Genomic DNA, 22,660 nt, shown 5'->3' with positions numbered 1-22,660 from the left:
GAGCCCAACTATATCTTGTCAGAGTTTCTTGACCTCGAGAGACCATCTTGGGTTCTTTCCCTGCCAGAGAGGTGAAATTCCAGGTGAAATTCTCAGCAATCCGATTGCCGTCCCTGCTTTCGACCGCTACCCTAGTTCTACACGCACTGAAAGGAAGGCCGCAGCCGGAATCGAAGCCTGAACCTCTGCGCAATGAAGCATAAAGATCGGCATGGGAGTTTGTGTTGCCATGAGTTTACAGAACATTGAGACGCATCATCGTATTGTGGCTCTTTCTTTGGATTCCGTATTGACGGACTTACAAGGCGAGCCGAGACGCCGCCTGCGTCTTTGGTGAGGTTTAACACATTAACGCGCGCGCGCACACACGCACACACAAGCGCAGCACAAACAAACACACGCGCCGAGTATTGAGCTGTCCGTCATCTGGGAAATCGTCGCTGTTCTTACAGTGCAAACAAAGTCCGCAGCGTTCGTGTCGCGCCGGCCTGCTCGGCGAGCGCGGCCGCCCGCTCTTCTCTCTGCTCTGTATCGTTTCGTCCACCTGTCAGTCATCCGGAAGAGATCATGAGCTGATCGGAGGAGGGACCTGTTGCGCAACTGAGCTTGTTTGCTTTCTTGTCTACTCGTTATTTCTAATGTAAACTAATGAGAAATGCAATCTTCATCACCGCAATCTTTCCCCCCCCCCCGTCCCCCTTAGTTTGGCTCCTCTCCAAGTCGAGTGCTCTGAGACAAATTCGCTGCAATTTTGACGCTAATTGAATGTTTGTGTATGTAAATATGACGCAATTGGTCGGGGAGTCTTTTTATGCATCGTGGCACCTCCGCCATCGCCCCCCCCCCCCTTTTTCATTTGCGCTAATTACACACACTTGACGTGTTAAGGCGGGAAAACATTGGGCGCGGTGGGCCGTGGAGGATCTGTGAGGAGGAGGTCCCTTACAACAGGTGCGGACCCTGTTCTCCAGCTTGTGCTAATGAAGCCTGCCAGGGCTCATAGGCTGCTTGTTAGAGCCCAAGTCACACTCCCATCCGCTTCTCCCCATCCAGTCAAGTTACAACATCGCACAGTATGTCGTCAAATCGGTCCTGCTCACGCCGGTGTGAAATGGACCACGTGGTGGTCGCGGGGGTTTTCTATTTCCTTTCTGTTGACTCATTTGAAGGAAATCCGAGCGCCATTTCGACATTTCAGATTCAGGTTTGGTCCAGAAACTTTGCCACCTCGCTCTGCCCACACACAATGATGACAACGCTGAAAGTGAGCGCCGAACATCTGTCTGCTACACATAATTAAAAGAACCACAAGAAAATGAGCACTATTTGTTGGTTCAACCATTACGAGACAAGAGAGACAGGAAACAAAAACAAATGCAATATCTCACCATTTTTAAAAATGAAAACAATTTGCAATTTTCGTAAGACACATGAAGTTGACGCACGTTATTTGGTTTTGCTGGACACAGAAAAATGACACGGCGGGCCGGATCGGGGCCCTGGGCCTCGGGTTTGACGCTCGTATTTTACAGCAGCGCTTCTTGAGTCTTTTTTCTTTGTCTTGTGATGGACATTCCAATAATATTCCATCTTGCAATGACAAACTGGCTTTGGTGGATCAATTTTGTAGATGCTACAAAGTGTAAATGTTCCCCAAAGTGGCCGCTTTAAAATAAAAGCCTTACTGTTTTTTTGTTTTGTTTTTTTTACGGCATGACTTCTTGAGACTTTTGTATGTGTGTACTCGTGATAGACATTGCTGTCGAATTGAATGGTGCCAAGTGAAAGTGCGACTGAGCAAACGTATTGCTAGTTTAACCATGAAAATATCATTAGCACGTTCGAATAAATCAGGCGAGCTCTGTGCCCGAAAGAAGCCAAACAGCCAGGCCCGATCCGACGTCCTCCAGGCTTTTGAACGTCTCCTACGTGGACCGAGCGACACGTAGCTCGGGGGCCACCTTGAGCTGGTGACCTCATCAGTGTACAGCACAAAAGAACAGGAGCGACAGGATTTTGGTGATTGCCCGGCCATTGTGCCGCAGGGGCAAATCAATTATAAAAACACGACCAACAGCAAAGATAACAGCAATGTCCGCTATTGTGTTGGAATGGGTTTTTTTCTCCCTTCCTCTTTCTTCCTCGAGGTTCTCTTGACCGGTCCGGCATCACCTTGGTGCAATTTGCCCCCCCAACCCCCCGCCCGCCCGCCCCATCTCAAATCCTATTGCCTTTTTGGAATTGGATTTTCCTCTAACTCATTCACACAGAGAATGGACACAAAAAGTGGAGATTCTATGTGAAATTGCCCGAGGAGTCATGCGGTTCTCATGATCCATTGGGGTTCCTTTGTGTCGGTAGCCATTAACCCTGCAGTCTGGACCAAACACCTCATTGTAAGGGTGGCCTTCTCAAAGGGCACAAACAGAGGTGACACTTTCTATTGGCACAGAATCTTGGGAACGGGCGGAAATCGACCCAGCAAATGTCAAAATGCACAAGAGCAGCTCAGTTACATTGGATTTACCTTACACATGCACATGTACACCCCAACTCTAACTTTAACCCTAACCCCAACCCTAACCTAACCCCGAACCCCTAAACCTTATCCCTAACCCCAACCTCTAACCCTAAGGTGAGACCTTGATGTCCAAGTTGCGCATCGCTCACTACAGTGGACAACAGAACAAAATCATCAAAAAAACAAAAACAATAAAAGGCTCTTTCGTATTTTCATGAAGAATAATGTCCAAGTTGCTCATCAGTCGCTAACGTGAATCGCTTTTAAACGGTTACTTCTCAAGGTACAGGTAGGAGTGCATGGCGGTCACACGTCAGCCGTTACAGCGGACAGCCATTCCAAAGCTCTTTCAGGCATTCCTAAGTATTGATACCAAACAAGAGTTGACCACTGGGTGGCAGCCATTGGGATGACACACCGGTGTCCACCGTCGTTTCTGATGGATAACTTCTGACACCTTTGCTCAGGAAAGTAGAAAATGCCTTTGAATGGCCGTCCACTGTCGTGGCTCACACATAGCCTTTACGTTTTTAGACCCGGCAGCTCGTTGATGGCTATCCGCTCTGTAGTGACTGATGTGCAACTTTGAAATCAAGAGACTCCAAGCTTTTGAAATAGCTGTTGACCGTTGTGAGACTGAACTCAAGACGAAAAGAAACTTCCCGGAAGGTGCCGTGGCATGTGATCGGGATCGCCCAAGTTTACTTTTGGACGTCCTGTACCAAGATGACAACATTTGGACCGACCTGATTTTCATTGACCCCCCCCCCCCCCTTGCGAATGAAGCCATAAAAACATTTGCCGAAACTAAAGTACAACACTCACGCCGAACCGTTGTCCCATTACGCAAAGTCTTAACGTTAAAGCCTGGTTGGAATTTACAACTCGACGTAACAGACTGCAAAGCCATTCGATTTTATTGTACGCCCCAATACGAAGTAATGCAAGCATGTGGCCGGGCTCTCAGCCACATTGGCCGCCGCCACATGAACGATTTACAGTAGTGCCTCGCCCACGCTGTAGCCTCATTGTCCACGTAACACTCAATAAATATGTAATAACCCTTGATAAAGAGGACGTTTATGGCCAAACGCTGCGGGCTTTAATTTGGGCGTCTCTCTTTCTCTCCCACTCGCCAATCAGATGTATTAATTGAACAATACAGTCATAATTGCGCTGGTACCGTGCGGCGGCTTGCGTTTGTTTTGTGTCGGGATATTTTGAGGCTCAGATTCATTCATGCTTTACAACAACAACAAAGGAAAATCAAAGTCAGCTGGGACAGTCAGCTCACAATCCCTTGCCTGAATCTTCTGACCATGGTGTTTCGTTTCAGCCACCAAATTGTTAGGAAAGGAAAGGAAAGGCTCTCAGTATGGCACAGAGTGATGAACCAAATTCTCAAGCAAGCGCACCGAGTCTTGCGTCCGAACAAAAATCCAGATACGCCAGTTTTTACGTTTATATGACCATCGAGGCGCGGCCCGGTGGGCCAGTGGTTAGCGCGTCGACCTCACAGTGCAGAGGTCGTGGGTTCGATCCCGTCTGCGGCCTCCCTGTGTGGTGTTTGCATGTTCTCCCTGGGCCTGCGTGGGTTTTCTCCGGGTATTCCGGTTCCGTGGGAGCGTGAGCGCGAATGGTTGTTCGTTTCTGTGTGCCATGCGATTGGCTGGCAACCGGTTCAGGGCTTCAAAATTAGCTGATTTCAAGGATTGGACCCCCAAAAAAGGGGACATATTGTTTTGTCGGGTCACATCAGTACTACTTTTTTTTTTTTGCTGTTGTCAGCAGTCAGCATTTCTGGGGCGTTCTCTTCCGTGGTATAAATAGACGCTCGATTTTTCTGGGGATGGAATCTTAGAGGCGATGATCGCCATCGTAGCCCCACGCTGATAATTGGCCTGTATGATTGCGTTGCGCGGCCTCATTGGCGAGATATTGATTCCCATTCCCGTGCGGTTACTCGCTGGGTTAAGATAGCATCTCCAAATGCGAGGACTTTGCTTCTGGCTGATTGTTGTTTAAACCTATAGTCGAACTATGTGGAATTCAAATGAACATTTTCAAGGGGGGGGGGGGGGGGGTTGTAAAAGTCAAAATCTCAGCAAATCTTGTGTGATTTCACAGCCGTCAAATTGAAGTTCAAGTTAAATTGCTTCGTTGTGTTTTTGTTTTGTGTGTGTGTGATGTCGTCAGGGAAGGCAAAGAAGCGACGAGAAGCATGCAAAAAGAAAATATGCGTGCCTGGGAGGGGCTCTCATATGACCACAACTGAATATACACAAACTGACTTAACCGAGCAGATGCAAAAATAAATGAAGTAAATGACATGTTGCTGAATGCACAAATTCTCCAACCCATCCAACAAACATGTGTTCCTTTCTTTTTTTTTTTTTTTAATATTTTCAAAGCAGAAAAATGACATTTGGGTTTGTCGTTCGTCAGAAGTAAAAGGACAAAAGGGTTCAGATCGGGGCATGTTGCCAATCTTTGTCAACTGTGGCCAAACGCCAAGCCCTTTGAGAGTCGTTGGCGATCAAGGGCAACGCAGATTAACTTGACTTGATCATTCCAGACTCAAAATGAAAAATGTTCTCTTTTTTACAGTCGCACCTTCCATCATAAGTGCGCTCGATGTTTCACTTTTAATTTCAAGTCATTGTTTTTCTTGTACGACATGAAAGTTGAAATGTTCCATGTCCTCTTGTTTGCTGGGATTTTTTTTGTGTGGTGGTTTCACCCTCAAATAATTCACCTGATATGGTTTCCTTTTTTTTTTTTTAACTTAGAAGTTAAGCAGCCTAAGGAAGTTCATTTGTAGATAAAGACAACGTGGAAATTCCAGACCTCCATGACCATGCGACGGCTTTATGAAAGGAAATGATGGAGTCACGAAATGGCAAAACTGTAATTTAGTGTCGCGTGGGTCACTTTGTGTCAATAGGCTTCACTTACAGTCAGGTGAGTTTGGCGTTATGATCTCTCTATTAAAAAGAGCACGTCAAAGTTTTACTCAGGTAGGCTGCTTGACTGAGTCGCGCTGACTTTAAAAAAAGAGAATAAAAGGATTTAAATTGCAGTTTAATCCCGCAGCCCGCCCCTTGCAGCGGGGTGTCGTCGGCGGCGGGGTCGTCCATTCACGGCCGCCACAGATTAGAAAATGAAATTAATCCGACAGCGGCGCCGAGTTTCTCTTCTGCTGCAAAGGACGTTTAAAGTAGTGAATGCGCAGTGGTGATTTATCGAGACAGGCCGGGAACTTTATCTTTATTCAAATCGGCCCCTATCGCACTTTGATTTAAAGCCAAAACACTGCGCAGCGCGAAGGAAAAGGTCTTGAAGGAAGCGGTGCCTTGTCAGTATTTCGACCTATTGAGCATATTGAGCTGAATATCTTGGAAGTGGATGTTACAATATCATTAGGAATACGCAATTGAACCTTTTCTCATGGCAACATCTGATACATACCTAATTTAGATAGCGGAGCACCACCAAATTATGCGGGCTGTTTACCCTGGAGAAAATGTTAAATTCAGATATTTTTCACATGCCAAAGGTCTTGTGTGCGATGAAGGACCGACTCGCATGACTACACAGATGCACCAACTCCTCTCCGTTGACTCCGAATTGACCGCGACTCGTCCTCCACTTCATTAGCAACTGCAAAATATTGTTTTGTTGCTGGTGTTAGCTCAACTGCACGAGTAACATTCGGGCCATCTTGCTTCACTCTCCTGCCCACCCCCTTAACTTCCGGCATGCTCAACAAATGGCTACGACCGTATTATGCTACTGGAGAGAGAAAAAAAAAACCCTGAAAAGAAAAACAAACATAAGTCGGCGTTCAGGTTCAATCCATACCCACGGATTCAACCTCAGGTGGCTAATTTGGAAGCGCTTGTTTTATGTTGACTTCATTTATGAGCGATGAGTCATTAAGTTGACGAGGTGAGGGGCGAGGGGTGGGGTGGGGCTTCATGAATATAGCTATCACAATCATGTTTTTGCAGCCACAGTTTTGCTCAAAGGGTGACAATTGTGTCACCTCTGAGCTGAAAACTCATACTCGATGTGTAAAAGATCTCATTTTTGTTCTTTTGTGTGCTTCATCCCCCCCCCCCCCCCCCGGATGACAATGTCACTTGTCACGCGGAGTGCTGACAAAATTCGATATTTCAACTGTCAATGATTACAATAGGCCATTGGTACAGTTTTGAAATGTCACGATAATCCCTCAAGTAACCGCACTGTCAACTCCCCCGCCCCCACCTTCCCCATGAGATATGCTCATTTAAAGTGTCGCCGCTGAACTAATAACAGATTATGTTATCTCGTCTTTAGTTATCTTTCCCTACATTAAATGCTGCATGATGTCTATCACACTGTTTAGACAGTGCGACAGCATATGGCGGCATCAATCAGATAATACATCATGTTATGGCGCCATTTTGCCAATATTGCAATTATGCGATAATCAATAGATTTCCAGAAGGACATCTTTGACACATATGTCTTTGGGAGCACCGGTGATGTAAAATAGACTGGCTCCATTATTTATGATCTCAATTCACAATATCTATGCGATTGGGGGGGGGGGGGGGCAACCTTCAATTATTCTCTTCCTGACCAACAATGGCCAACAATGCCAAAGCCCGCATCCTTTCAGCACAGCCCATTCCAAGGTCCCCTGGGATATCGAGAATCCATCGATCAACAAGCCGCCTATGTTCTCAGGAGTCATTCTGTGAAAAAAGATGACTGCGCAATTTTGGCGTGAGCCAGCGGGAGTGCTTGGCTGCACGGAGCAAGATGGTGAGTACGCGGGGTGTGAGTGTTTGATGGTCAGCGGTGGACAAGCTCCTACTTTCCCTTTCCAACCCCTGAAATATTTATAAGCATAACTTCTAAGAGAGCCTGATCAATTATACACCTGCCATGGGCGGCAAATGAATTATTAACGCACAGTCTGATAAGTATCTCTGACCACTGATCTCATTCGAGGCACACCTCTCCTGGACAGGACAGTCAGAGAAAGGCAGCCAGCGTGGACAGACTGGTCAAGTCTTTGAACAACAAATTACTCATTTGACCTTGAAATGGCATCATCAAATTCAAATACGCAGGGTGGTCGGTAGTTGGTAGTCGGTAGAGAGAGAGAGAGAGAGAGAGAGAGAGAGAGAGAGAGAGAGAGAGAGAGAGAGAGAGAGAGAGAGAGAGAGAGAGAGAGAGAGAGAGAGAAAATGTGCCCTGGAATTCTCCCAAACTGACTCCTTCAAGTCCATCCATCCATCCATCCATCCATCCATTTTCCGAACCGCTTGATCCTCACTAGGGTCGCGGGGGGTGCTGGAGCCTATCCCAGCTGTCTTCGGGCAGTAGGCGGGGGACACCCAGAATCGGTTGCCAGCCAATCGCAGGGCACACAGAGACGAACAACCATCCACGCTCACATTCCCACCTAGGGACAATTTAGAGCGTACAATCAGCCTGCCATGCATGTTTTTGGAATGTGGGAGGAAACCGGAGTACCCGGAGAAAACCCACGCAGGCCCGGGGAGAACATGCAAACTCCACACAGGGAGGCCGGATCTGGAATCGAACCCCTCTACCTCTGCACTGTGAGGTCGACACGCTAACCACTGGCCCACAGTCATAATCTTCAAATCAAAACCTTCTGTTTCCTGTCTTATTGTGTTAAGGACCTAAACTACATCCATTTTCATCAAGACACACGCACTTTCGAAAATGACGTTTTTGAGAATGTCGGGGTGTCCAGAATGGCAAAATTCATACACTAGCGTCCGTGTGTCGAAATCACATCCACCCACTGATCTGGATTTCACAATGGTTCAGGCCGGTATTAAAGCTAACATATGCTGGCTGCCACTAAGGACTTCTGGAGAGAAATTGAAATGCTTCTTTGGAGGTTTTCATTGGACAGACTCTAGCTGCCCGGTGAAGATTGATTGCCAACAAAATTGAGTTTGAGAGGAAATCCTCGCTGCAGATTAAGATTGGCTTTCTGTTGGGGGCGGGGGGGTTATATTCAGGCGTTTTGATGCTGGGCAAGGCTTGGATGGTGTCCAAGCTCATTTTTGGAACTTCAGTCCTCCTTCCTCAAGTGTGAAACATCTCCGTTTTCCGATGAATTTCATGCCTATGTGCTTTTGTTTATTAAACAGTGCTTCACGGCAAAGCACGAGTGGTACTTTTGAAGTTGGGAGAGGAAATGGCGGATTTCTGAGATGTCAGGGTTTTGTTTTGTTTTTTACCCAACGGTGTGTGAAGTGGAGAGTTCTGTTACAATATTTAGCCAATGATGATGTTCTGATCCAAATAAGTAAATCTACTACACCGAGTTATTTGGCTACCTGAAAAACCTCTCAAAAGACTACAACAAGTTACGACAGCTCGTTCCATAGTTAACAAAATCAATTCACATTACAATGTCATCATATTTGGTCAACGAAAATATCCGCAAATCCGTGTTGAAACATTTGGTTCGTGACAGCAAAGTTGCATTTGCTCCATTCGTCACAATATCAATCGTCATCGTTAAAAAAAAAAAAAGACATTGATCCACGATATCATCTGAATATTTTGTTGGTGATGGATGCCAATTTCCCAGTATGGTCAATAGGAAGATGAAAAAGTAAGTTAACGTGACCAGCTTCTTTGTTCACGATATCGATACACAATTACACAATAAAAAAAAAAAGTGATCAAAATATATGGCCACTGATATCAGACCACAGCGACGAAATCATAATATACATCGTATGTCGGCATAAAATAAAAAAACGGCAGGCATTTGGTTCGTTGAAATAAAGTCAAGGCGATTGGCTTTATTCTGTCGAGAAAGGGAACTCTCTGCGTTTCCCAGCCATTTATGACAGTGAGCCGGATGCGAGGCTTATTAGACTCATCCCAGATGAATAGCTCTGCCCGCGTGGAAAGCAGAGTAATTAACGAGGCAGCTTAACGGCAAATTAAATAGGCGGCCATGCAATTATGGCGGTGAGCGCTGATCAATAACGTTGACCCGTGGTGGGGTGTAATGGAGAGAACTTTCCATCTGAGGTGCACTAACCCTGGAAAAAAAAAACAAAAAAAAAAACAAAAACGCAATAGAGTCATGCACATGACGATGTGTCATTGATTTGGATGGTATTTCTTTGCAAAGTTGACATTTTCTTTTGGAAATAAGACTATTCTTATAAAATGATGACGGAAAAAGGGCGACAATTCTTATGATATTCGGGCATGATTATGACTTTTCTCAAAGCAATGGTGCCTTTATCATCCTCTTCAAAAATGACATCTTTAGACGACTTTGGCATTCCACAACTTCCGTGCAAAGTTAGGTTACAATTCTCTTCAAAAATTAAAAAGTAAATAAATAAATAAATAAATCGGAGATACATTTTTTAATTGACTATTCTACTCAACTATACCACAGCATTACTTTAATTCCTCAAAAAAGGGCAATTTAAAGCAACTTAAAAGACCCTTAAGATGAAAATAAATGTCTTCAATATTTGATTTATGACAGAAAACGGTGTGATTAACAGCCCGGCCAAATTTCAACATTAAAAGAAAATCAGTCCAGCTCACCCAGGAGCTTTTCCACGGCAGGACAATGAGGCACTCTAAAGCCATGCCAGCATGAAGCCCCTGGCACACTGGCAGTTACCTTCGACTGTAATATTTTACCTTGCTCTTCCACCATCTCTCTGTAATATGTGTCTACTCATGGCCAACAACGAGGCGCTCTAAACCAGCCACACCAGTGGACTATCCGAAGAGAAGATGCATTAGCTAAAAACTAGCTAGCCAACCGCATGCCGTTAACTGCTTATGCGAATGAAGCTGCTGAAGTCCTTATACTGCACTGGCCTGGGCCACGTTTTAGCCACAGCCAAAAAAATAATAAAATAAAATCAGGAAGAAAAAAACTGTTTAATGCTACATTGAAACCCTCGACATAATTCTCAGTCTTTGCACGCTTTCCGGAATTATCTTCCAAAAACCCGTCTGAATCCAATTAATGGGGTCATTAAGAAAAAAACGGAGATTCATGGAAAAATTACACTTTTTTCCAAGAAAATGGACTTGTATAACTTTCTTCTCACAATATTGCAAATTTCTTGCCATTATAATAGGATGAAGATGAGGCTATATCTTCTTCTAAGAATATTGTTGGAAGTCACTTTTTTCCCCTCTCATACCTTATTCTGACTCCCGAGTAATATGAGTAGTCCACAGATTTTCATATTTTGCCATTGGCAGGTAACCTGTGCATCCTTCAATCACAATGTGACATGGAAGGAGGAGGTCTTGCCATATGGGGGTGGGAGGAATGCCCCCCCCCCACCTCCAAACTCCCCCCACCCTTCTTGGGCAGATACAGTAATTAGAGTATCTGTGGACAAGTCAGAGCTAATTTGACACCACAAGTGACACCATGAGTCGTTCTTTATGAATATCCAGCGTGAAAACAAGCCTGCTGCACTGATGCTTTACATGATGAATCGCAGTCAAGATGCACTTTGCTTCATGCAAATGCCGTATCCCCCCCCCCCATCACACCCCCACTAAGTGGCGCGTGAAGTGCTATATTTAAATAAATATTTGATTTCATGTAATGCTATTACACGCATGTTCGACGAGGGGACTCCATCACAGCTTTTGGGTAAATGAGGGAGGCGTCCCAGCAGATATTTACTCTCCATGTCACATCATGTGTTCATCATGAGACAGGCCTAGGATGGTGAGCCAGGCCACTGACAAGAGAAGTTTTTGTGCAAAAAAACGACACTTTTAACTCAAAGTAGGAAAATAATAGGTCCCCATTAAAACCAATGGAAATGCTAATAAAAATGCCATCGAGAAAAGTATCACGATAAAATGGTATTTTACCGTCACAGCGTAATTGAATAGTGTGGAAAGAATTAAAAACGGGGTTGCCACATTTTTTTTACGTTTGCTCAACGGACATTGGGCTTCTCCTTCTGGTCTTGGCCACCTGCGGACAGTATTTTATAGGATATGAATATACATGGAGATGCATGGAGACGGTCACAGTGGCTTACTCAGCTTCAATAGTAATAGTATTGTCTTACTTTCTTTGCGGAGGATAAAGAATATATGCCTGTGTGAACTGTGTTGTTCTATTATCTGTATAGTTGTGTTGTTTGTCTTTGATTTCTTAAAGGGTTAAAACACCGCAACACGGATGCTATTCATGAACCTGTCGATGGTGTTTTCCCTTGTTTGTGAGCAATAAGTTAGCCGAACCGCAGCTCATATCTCGGAAAACTCAGAGGTCCCTACTGTAGAGTCATACTTTATTTGAAAACTTTGATTTTCTTGTTTGGTTGTTTTTTGGTTTCTTTTAGGAAAATGTATTTCTCAACCCCTAACATTCTACCCACTGTTTTTTTAAATCAGTATTCATGTTGACTTTGGTGAAATTATGTGCAAAGTCACACTATCTTATGGAATGTTTTGAAAATAATTATTATTATCGTGATGCAAACTTATCTTGTGTTTTAAGGTATAGCCATTTAAGCACGGGGTGTCCACTGTTTGTCGAGTTTTGCGGAGGTATAGCACTGTGAGTACTCTTGTATTCTTTCCATCTAAATTCCTAAACAGGTCGAAGCGGACTTTTGAGGCAGGAGGCGGAACATTTGACATAAAACCCACCCATTTTTAATTCATGTCGATATGGTGCAATAAAATGGTGGATGTGCAATTAATGTGCAAGCACGTGTTAGATATCTTCCTGGGAGGAGAGCTTCCAAGTGACTGCAGACGTCAGCAGGCACGAGACACATTCATGTAAATAGTCGTTACAGGGACTTGGAGTCACTTTGATTCACGGTCAAACGAGAAAAAAAAATTGTTTAAACGCCTGTCAGACATGCGCTTATTTATGTTTACAACGGCATCCATAATGCATGAGCTGACGACCGTTAAAATGTCAGGCCCACGTAGAAACCTGCTGCATGGAAACAAAAAGGGATTATTATTATTTATTTCTTGATTCTTTTTACGCGCAACAATATGTGACTGTCTCCTAGCACATTTGCTGAGTGTCTCAAAATGTCATATTATTTACATGACAAAGTGAAACAATTCTGAGATCATAGAATGAGTTATTCTACAGGAAATTACAATCATCAATGCTACAGTGATGCCTCAGGGACACCGTAATCTGCTACGTATACTTGACGTTAGAATCGCTTATGACAGCAGATTTTGCAATCAGGTATGTTCCCAGAAATTAGAATAAGATACGCTGCTGCATGTTAAAACCAGCTTTACTACAAAACATTGAATATGCTGTGCTGCTGGACATTGTAATCGGCATCACGCCATTTCCAGTCAGTGTAGCACGCCCATGTAAAAATGTTGTTGACCGCACTTGCCACGTCGAAATCTGAAAGATACTAGAGCTTTTTTTTTGGGTGGCGGGGGGACCGCATGTGTTTTGTCTTTAATGATTGGTGCAATTTGAAGCCGCCAGGCTGCGCCCATTATACGGTGCAGCACAGCACAAGTGAACAAGCTAAAAGCAGCTATCACTTGTAAGTGGCGACACCTTTGCGGTAACGGGCGCGCGCCCGCACACACACACACACACACACACACACACACACACACACACACACACACACACACACACACACACACACACACACACACACATAAAGACATCGATAGAAGCTTCACTTTAAGGAAGGTGACTGAAAAAAACCCCCACCAAACCCTCATTAAAATGTTCAACACCGGTGCCTTTTTCCAGTACAGTACTGTTCTGCCACCGGTGAATTCAAACAACACAAGGCTTGTTTTAGCGTCTGAGTGTGGCAAAACAGGCTTGAATTGTCCACTTAACTAACAAGAGTATCTCACATGAATACCTTCTGTCCATGCTACTGCTATGATGCGAAACGTTAGCATAAACTATGCTACCAAACGAATTAGTTATACTATCAGACATCGACAACGAATGAAGAATGCTATGACTATGCTATGGGAGTTCATATTCAGCTTTGCTACAGAGTATTACTGTAAAGATTCTTTGAGACATTAATTAGAATTAGCTATGCGGCGGAATGCTAGAATCTGCTCTGCTAACAGAATTTAGATTCAGCAATGCTATGACGATGCTATAAAATATGAGCATCTGTCACAGGTTGGTAGAATCACCCCTGCTACCGTTATGCTACAGGAAATTAGAATCAACTGTGTACCACGTTGGCGGCATATTTTATGAAATAATACAATCTTTCAGTGAACAAAATACATTCAAGTTTGGGTCGGTAAAGATTTGTCGCTCAGGAAATAAACATTTGCCGAGTCATGCTAGCGTGATCTTGTCAGTGCAGCCAGAGGAAAGATGATGGATTGCACTCAAACTTAATCCATCGTCCTGGTTTCTATGGAGACTGTCCACCTTGTAGCCAATGGGCTTGAAATAGCGATACAGCGTTCCCCGGGGGAGTTTCACCCTGACAGGTATGCCGTGACCATGCGAATCAAACACTTATAAGACAGATTCCCGCATGCATTCCAAGTACCATATTCTCCTCACTGGCTCTAAGGTTTAAGGTTTAATCAAGATTGATGCTATAGCACGTCGCCTCTACATTTAGTCTGGCCAATAACATTCGCCGTTGCTGCGAGGTCCCACCCCCCCATACCCCCCATCCATTTCCTCGGTGGCGGTCACGCACGGGACGGAAGGCAGCGGTGCTGAAACGTACGTCTGTGTCACACTCGGAATATACACCGGTGCAGCCACGCTCCTGCTCCCTTTTCTCTCCCTCTCTGCACTGGAATAATGTGAATCACTTTATGAGGAAAAACCCTCTCACGGGAAACGGGATTTCCTGCGCAAAGGTCCAAATAGTGATATTTCCAGATAGATCATGAAGGACACATACAGTGTAATGGAAAATAGTTTTTTAAATTACTTGTCTACAATTAACTTGGGTCTCGAGAGGGCCCGCCGACACATCGAGTGTGAAATTACACAACCAAGTTCATTGTTGTGAGCGGCCTGCCAGAATGTTGAACCAGCATGAGGTTGGATGCACGGATCATTTTTAGGGTGATGATAGCAAAAACGTTGCTACAGAGTAGTTTACTCTCAGAGACGGAGATCGTATGAAGGATAATTGCAAGGTGTGCCGGTGGCGCTAACCTTTTGGAATTTTATCACGATTTGACTTGGGGATTTTTATGACAATGTTCATGTTGCGCAAATGGACTCGGTTACAGAGACATTGACTCCCGGAGACGCTAAATATGGTATGAAGGATAATTGCCATTTGAAACTGCCATATTAACCACCTGAAACGTTATCCCGCTTTTAATGTTGTTTTGCTGGCTGAGCACATGTTGCGTCAACGAGGAGCCACCTACAGAGAACTGAACACAGTATTGACGAAAATTACCATTTGAAATGATAGTCCCGAAGTAATAATTGTTTGAAATTCGATCAGACGTGGACTTGGGGATATTTAAGACTACCTGCTGTTTTTTTCAGTAATGTTGCACTATGTGAGCGCTCACTGCATCAAAGTGGAGCTGGGACCAGAGATGTTACCAGATCCATATATCCTCATTTTCTTATTACTAGAACATACCGTTTTGTCATTGATGTTGCGTAAACCTGAGCACACATTGTGTCACAAAGGGGCCAGCTCCAGAGATGTTTATTCTCTGAGACACTTACTATGGTATTAACGAGAACCATATGAAACGACAGTGGTAACCATCCAAAATATTATCCCAGTGTGACAGGCACTAATCTTGTCGCATGAACTGAGCACAAATTGCATCAAAGAAGACCTCAGACCAGAACCTTTTTCTCTCAGAGGCCCTAAATACAGGTGCCTTATAATCCGACGTGCCTTATATACGGATCAATATTCGGACTTCTAGGAGGTAGTATTTGAAATGCACCCACTATTGTAGCTTCTATTCTATTCTATGCGCCATACAATGCGGTGCGCCCTGTGTATGAAAACAGATTTAAAATAGGCCATTCATTGAACGTAAGCCTTTTATAAACACGGTACAATTCAAATGATAGTTCTACTGACAGTTTAGAATGTTATCAAGGTTTGACTCGCCTTGTTTGTCAGCGGACGGCTGCCGTTCTCTCTTCCACCGAGTGATTTGCGCGCTTGGGCACGTCTGATTGATGGAGTCACTGCGAGGTAGGCAGGTGTGAACCAAAGCGGGGACAGCAGCGCAACCTCCCCCAAGGACACCGCTGGAGCTGTCATGCCATAAAACTGTGTCAGCGTCACACATCTCAATCAAAACTAGCCGCACACACACAACGAATCCCATTTTGTGTACATTTCACAGAGAAGCGAATCAAACAGTAAATCTCTTTGGGAGTGTTCTCCGGGCGAAACATTAATCTCCTTCATGGTCCCGGCTGATAATGCTTTCGAATCAGAGGTGGGGAAATGGTGGTTAAAAAGGCGGAGCCAAGTGGGCAGTGGGTCAGCTTTTTTCATGCAACGGGAGGGATTCCCGCAAGGTGCGCTCTGTGATCTGAGGCCCGCATGGCGAGTCCAGATGGAGCTGTCAGGACGAGCATTTGTGCCATCTTTAGCCTAAGGCCATCTTCCCCTCCATTAAAAAAAAAAAAAAGGCAACATAACCTTGAGTCCAACGATTTGCTCACGGTGAAGGATGACGCAGGAAAGTGTCCTTGACAAATGTGGAAATGAGCAGAGTCCGTCTCATCCCTCACATATTCTCCTTGACTTACTAGTTTAATTCGTTCCATGACCAAGCTCGGAGGCCTAACTCAAATGTACTTGTATATCAAATCGATTGAAATTCAATGAAATGCATCCATTCCAGCCCTTGAGAAACCTAACCAGGTAGTCCCAGCAACTGTGCACATTCGTGTGCTGTTACAGGCCTCAAAGTGGGACGATGAAAATGACACAATTTAACTTAAAAACTTGAAAATGCTCATTCTGACGTATTTCCGCGTCAGTGTTGTAATGCAGAATGAAAAAGAATGGAATCCTGTGAAAGTATATGGACTGATGTTGAACGTTCTGTAATGATATGGAATGCTTTTTTGGGTGAAATACGTGCAATCTTTTTTTTTTAGTAACGTGCAAATTGTGGGACTGTTGAAAACCATTCCCAAGGTGAATTGAACGAGCTGAACGATTTGAATTTCTATTGGCAATGATGGTAATCTGTTCTGTTGGGCTATTGGGCGTGAATGGGGAACTTGGCCTGTTGTGAGCTAAAGTGGAGCCACGAAAAGTAACTCGGTGACTATACAGATAACAGATAACTAACCTAATCCATTCAAGAGCTAGCAACAGCTAACCACTACTACGGACAATACGAGTTCATCTCTCCCCTATTAGCAGCAGACGGCAGTATGAATTTTTTTGACCGATCAAAATGAATATGCGGAAAACCACAGAGCGGTCTAGGGCACTAGTTTGTGACTACCCAGTGGAACCATTGCGGTTACATCAACAGGCACCGTACGTCGGCCTGCAGAGACCCTGCCGGGATAGGGATGCCGTAATGACACCATAAATCACGGCGTCACTGGAGCTCTTCCTGAATCTGATATTTCCCCTTGGAATGCTCTCGCTGTCTGTTTACGGCATCAAAGAGTGACCACGGAGGACAGGGCACCAAATATCACCACGTATGAGAAGAAAGAGGTGAGCAGGAGAGAACTCGATTTACTTCCATGAGTGTGCATTTTCTATGTTATTGGACGGCAAGCAAGGTGAATGTGGCTCGCAGCTCCGACTTGTATTTTACCACTCACCCAGGTGTTAACAAGATGACAAAAAAAAAAGTCAAAAGGACAAAGAAATGAAACACAGAATGCTTGGCATTATGGGCAGTTTCCCCCCCGACAGTGCAGAAGATGGCAAACTTTGCGCATCCCGGGTAATTACCGGCGGGATGCACGCGTTCGGCTGCGGGCCGGGGTGGAAGTCGTTCATCACCTCGGAGATGACGACTTCATAATAAGTGCCAAAGAAAGCCGTGCTGAATGTTCGGAAATGACTCTCCGAGGTATCATGGCGACAACTCTAACAGTTTTTTTTCTCTTAGAAAAAAGGATGATCTTCCCTTTTGGATGTTTGTGTGTAATTGACCCGTTTTAGGTGCGCATGTTCCGCATGTATCACATACAGACAATGGTCGCGAGAGCTGAATTATGATGCTAATTGGACTCTGCACGGCAAAAATGGATTAGTATGAAAACAACTTTTTGGTTTATAATCGAATGAACAATAAAACATAATATAAGAGAATGCAAAGTCAGAAACTGGTTTTATAAAGGGTCATTAAGATGGAAGTCCCGTTCATTCTGTAACCTTTTTTTTTTTCACAGACTTTTTTTAACTGGAAAAATAGTCAATTGGAGCACTCAAAAAACAAGGTACCACTGCATATCTTTTTAGAAAAATTTTTTTTTTTCTTCTCAATTTTAAAGAGCCAATGCATTGCATGCATTTCCTGGAGCGACTTCTTCTTGCTTGTGCAGAAAACCCACTCAGACCTCGACAGAAGGAACTTGACTTGGCCCTTTTTCCGCTGGTTGATCACGGGTGTGTGATTTATGACCGCCATCCTCTGACCCATGCGGTCGGGGCCAAACGGTTTCAAATCCCCTCAGGGTAGAACGGTTAACCTTTAGACGCGGTTCGGGCACATTCTATTTTGGCAGCCCTCCATTGACTTTCGCCTCCGGACGCTCTATCTATCGGCATGGTAAAAATTTCAATGGGGGAGGAATGAAATGAATTTGCCCTCATTCTGTAATCCAGCAAGAATCCGGTGCCCCTCCTTGGAATCGTGCACAGCGATTTATCAATTACTGCTGCCAAGTGTAATCTGGTGGAAATTTTAAAAAAAGTCCTTGGATTTACGTTTGTCAATCAACAACCAACTGTACTCTGTCCGAAATCGGATGCTTTTTTTACCTCGAGTCTGATCACCAACTGTAATGTGATGGAAATTTTTGCCACTGTATACCACACAGAGACTGTTGTCAGTTACCGTTGTCAGATATAATCTGGTGGAAATCTGCCGCCATTTTGCCCCAAATTGCGCACAGTGACTAGTGTCAAGTGCTCTTGTCAAATATAATCTGTCGCAAATCTAGCAGGCCAGTTTGCCCTCTTTTTTTCTCCTCAAAATCTCCACACTAATTGTTCTCAAGTGATTGGCGTCATGGCTCCTTCTCAGGTTCCGCATCCATTGCGGGGCAGCAATTCCAGAGGCAGGGGGTAAAAAAAATTATTCACGTCCAAACTTTGTACTCCGACGGAAAATCTGTTACATTTGATCCCCGAATCCTGCACGTCGACTGTTGTCAATTGCAGTTCAGCTAGAGAGAAGCTTTTCCAGTCCACTTGCGCCAGAAAACATTTCTCTTGTTTTGGCAGTGACGGAAAAGGCACAACAATTTAATTATAAATGGCCCAGCTGCTACCAATCTCACCGTGTTTGCCCGACTTAAGACCTTTGAGTCTTTTAATACACTCCGGCACGTACGACAGCAGCCACCTTTTGTCCGCACCCTGCGGCTGTGCAAGAGGGAGTCAAATGAGGACTTGTCCCAGTGTTGTGTGTCACCGATTTTGCCAGTAATCCCCCCCACTCCTCCCCAATAGCTGTGGTTTAATTAAAGATAAAAAGCAAACATCTTCCAGGTGAAGATGTGTCAGCGCTGTCAGATTACACGTGTTGGGCTTGCTGCTTAAATAATGCATGCCCGGCTTCCATCGTGATCTCGGTGATCCTGATCTTGTTTTTTTTTTCTTCAAATGACACCAGCACATAATGATATCGATCAACTCTATCTATCAAAGAATTTAAGTCGCATTTCTGTTCAGCATGTATTAACTTTCCACTTGTTACCCACTGGTTGGTCCATTGTGTACATGTTAGTCATGACATAGCGCTAGTGGTTTGGCAATTAAATCACTCACTCTTTAGTAAGTTATTAGCCGATATGTCTGTCATTATCGGCAACACTTGTGGTTGGTTGATTACTTAGTTTGCGTGTTTGATTGGGGTACTCACTCTTCAGTGACTCCTGGGTCCTCTTCGGATGCCGTTTTTTGCCAAGGAGATTTCCTATCCTATCCAAACAAGGTGAACTGGAAGTAGTTGGAGTGTAGACATCCAGAAGTGCTGGAATGGTGCCTGGATGCAACCTTCAATCCCTGCCCTGGACCATGAAGACATTTTAAAACCAGGAGCATCTAGAAATGAAACGATGAAGGACCTAAAATTAAACCTTGAGGTACACCATGCGTTACTCGATAGACTTCAGAAGAGCATGTATGCCAACTTACCATTGAGCTTCTATCACTGAGGTAGGATAATACCCATTTGTGTCCAGCAACAAAGACCAGCCAGATATTTTCGTCTTTTTAACAGAATGATGTGGTCTATCATCTGTAAAACAGCGTTCATGTCCATCATGACCAATGCCGTTAATTCACGTCAATCAAGATTACTTCAAAAATCCCTTAAAATGTTAACAAGGGCATTCTCTTGTCTTGTCTTCCTTTTTCATTGGTCAGTCTACAAGCAAGTCAATACCCATAGTTGACGCTTGGTCAGCCAAGTGCTGGTTTCGCTGACATCCAGACACATCAATGAAAAGTGAGTGATATTCTCAACTACGTGTAGGTGGAGATTTGGAATGTGTAACTGGCCCCAACCACTAATTAGGCTCAGGCTTGTTTCCGCAGTGAACAAGAAAAATAAGTTGCCAAGCTGATGTCGTTAACTTCACCTTCCTATGGAGGCACAAACAAATCTTCTAAATCAGGATGGAAACCTTGGGGGGGAAAGGAAAAAAAGAAAAAGATCTGACTGCATGCTTGATGGCAGCGCAGTTATCAGGGGGAAAAGAGGAACGTAAACTGTTTGAAGAGTTATGCTTTGTGAGCTCCCTTCCTCCACCGCCACCTCTGCTCATTCACATTCGCTGCCGAGCAATTGACGGGATATGAATTATACCTTATAAGATTGCAATGAGTTCAAAGCGGCCATCTTGGGGAACACACGGCGCTGTTACAAATGCGAGCAGACACCTCGAACGTCTCTGGTTGGCATCCGAGTTCCCGCCGACCGCGTTATTTGTTGCGCCTTTTATTCTCCGTGGAGCATAAATACAATTATCTTATAATGGGATCCCCTCTGATAAAAAGCGGCCTTCTGTCATCGTGAAGGTGCCAGAGTGTTGGCTGCTGAGAAAGTCCGGGTTAAGTACTTTTCTTTTATCACTCCGCCTTTTTATATGCAAATCATCCTCCCCGCCCATCTATTTACTGTTGCAGGTATTCAGACAGGGCCGGGGCGGCGCCGGCATGGGACCGGGAAATGATTTGTTTCAGTTTTCAGATGCACGCCTTTGATCTGGGATTTGTCAAGGGGGGGGGGGGGGGGGCTGTTTGGGAGGGGATGCAAGAGAAGTTTCGAAAATAATCGCAAGGTGCCATATTGGAGGATACGAAAAAAAAGTACACTTTGGTCGCTGGTCTAAAAATAAACGGTTTAAAACTTTTCATGATTGACAGATTGAATGAGGAATGAATGATTGTGTCAAACAAGGACTGGTGAGTAATTACTTTGTTCATGACTCACCAGTCCTTGCGTAACATGAGATTGGTCTGGGCACAGATCAGTAATGCCATACGGCACTTGTGATTGGTCTACAGGAATGTGTCAGCCATTACCTGCGGTGGAATGATGACATCACTTGGCTGTTGATGGTCCGCTCAAGTGTCAATCATTAGCTGCAACACCGGTATTTTTTCTGGTACCAGTGGATTTGTCAGTCAACAACGGTCGGTTGATGACAGATGCCGCACTTCATTGGTCAGTCGTCACGTCAATCATCACCAATGACAAAAGTCCTGGATCTATCATGTTGAATTGGCCAGCCTCCATGTTATTTCCTGCAACATTACATCATTGACTTTTCATCGGTCGATCGACATGTCAGTCGGTACAAATGCAACACCGCCCCTTACTTTGCTTTTGATGAACCCAAATAGTCATCCTTGCCAACACGCTAAGGTTGCTCATGCTAAAGGTTGAGCCCGAAGAAAAGGGCCCGAGATCCCAAGTCAAGATGCCCCACTGTGACCTCTTTGCTGTTGTTCAACAGATGATCAACGTGCCAGGGCCAACATCTTGAGGCAAATTTCAATGTCAAAGCCGACTCATGACCACTCGAGGGACATCTGGCCGGCTCTGAAGGGCGACTCGATGATCAGCATTACGTCCTCGAGGGTTTTGGAGTTGGTTCATCGAAAAACCGAGACCTCGGAAGACTGCGGGCCTCGTCATCATCTGTAAAAAGCAAAGTGAGTGTTTTACCCCCCCCCGTTAATCCTGCTGTACATGCGCCTCCTTGGGGTCTGTCTGATGCATTGAGTCATCCGTGCAGCCTCCAGGTGACCTTGACATCCAGAGACGACGACTGGGGTGAGTCAGTCGACATCCCTTTGGGGGATGGTTGATCTAGATAGGAGTCAAAACAGCCATTGATCGGCGTGTCAAACTGCTTGATTTCCTCGTGTAATAATCGGCACGATTTAGAGACGTTGCCCAAATGCGTCAACGGAGAGTGGGAAACAAATAAATTGCCAAGGACAGATGACATCCTTGGCATCTGATGCAGAATTCATGAGCGATAATAAGTACCTTAAACAGTTGTTTCATCTATTCGGGGTTGGAAAAGGATGCCCTCCTACCACCGAAGAAGACAACCTCACGTGAGTGCTGCCAATGCCAAGAAGCAATTGTTGGGGATCCATTCAGAGGCGGCGGTGGATTAGCGTGTTTCGGTCGCTGTGCTACCGGGACGCTGAGAGGCAGGCCGGCATGTGTTTGCCATTGATAATGACAGTGAGCATCACAATGGAGAAAATAAAAACACGCGAGCCATATCAGGCCCAAGCACCGTGGCGGTCGGCCCGCAAACAAAGAGTGTGTCGAGCTAAGCTGCTGGGTGTGTTTATATGCTAATAATACAGACAGGCAGCCATGTTTGCCTTTCTGGAACTACCATGGACTCGCTTGTCGTGA

The 22,660-nt window shown here is 44.7% G+C and overlaps 1 long non-coding RNA gene across 1 annotated transcript in view; it reads right to left on the bottom strand.

Moving 5' to 3' along the window:
- Positions 1–21,906, bottom strand: part of LOC147195288 (uncharacterized) — a 34,504-nt gene extending 12,598 nt beyond the window's left edge. The window contains exons 1-4 of the long non-coding RNA XR_015102880.1: positions 21,601–21,906; positions 21,304–21,525; positions 19,912–20,014; positions 19,637–19,818 (exon numbers count right to left, since the gene is read on the bottom strand). This is a non-coding gene — a long non-coding RNA (uncharacterized LOC147195288). The remainder of the gene's footprint in view (positions 1–19,636; positions 19,819–19,911; positions 20,015–21,303; positions 21,526–21,600) is intronic.
- Between the last annotated feature and the right edge of the window lie 754 nt (positions 21,907–22,660).

This window comes from Hippocampus guttulatus, chromosome 14, assembly GCF_054856545.1.
Source record: "Hippocampus guttulatus isolate MCC_2025c chromosome 14, RoL_Hgut_1.0, whole genome shotgun sequence".
In the NCBI taxonomy this organism is placed as follows: Eukaryota; Metazoa; Chordata; class Actinopteri; order Syngnathiformes; family Syngnathidae; genus Hippocampus; species Hippocampus guttulatus.
The sequence above is the reverse complement of the archived record's forward strand: the minus strand, read 5'-3'. Positions and strand labels throughout refer to the sequence as shown.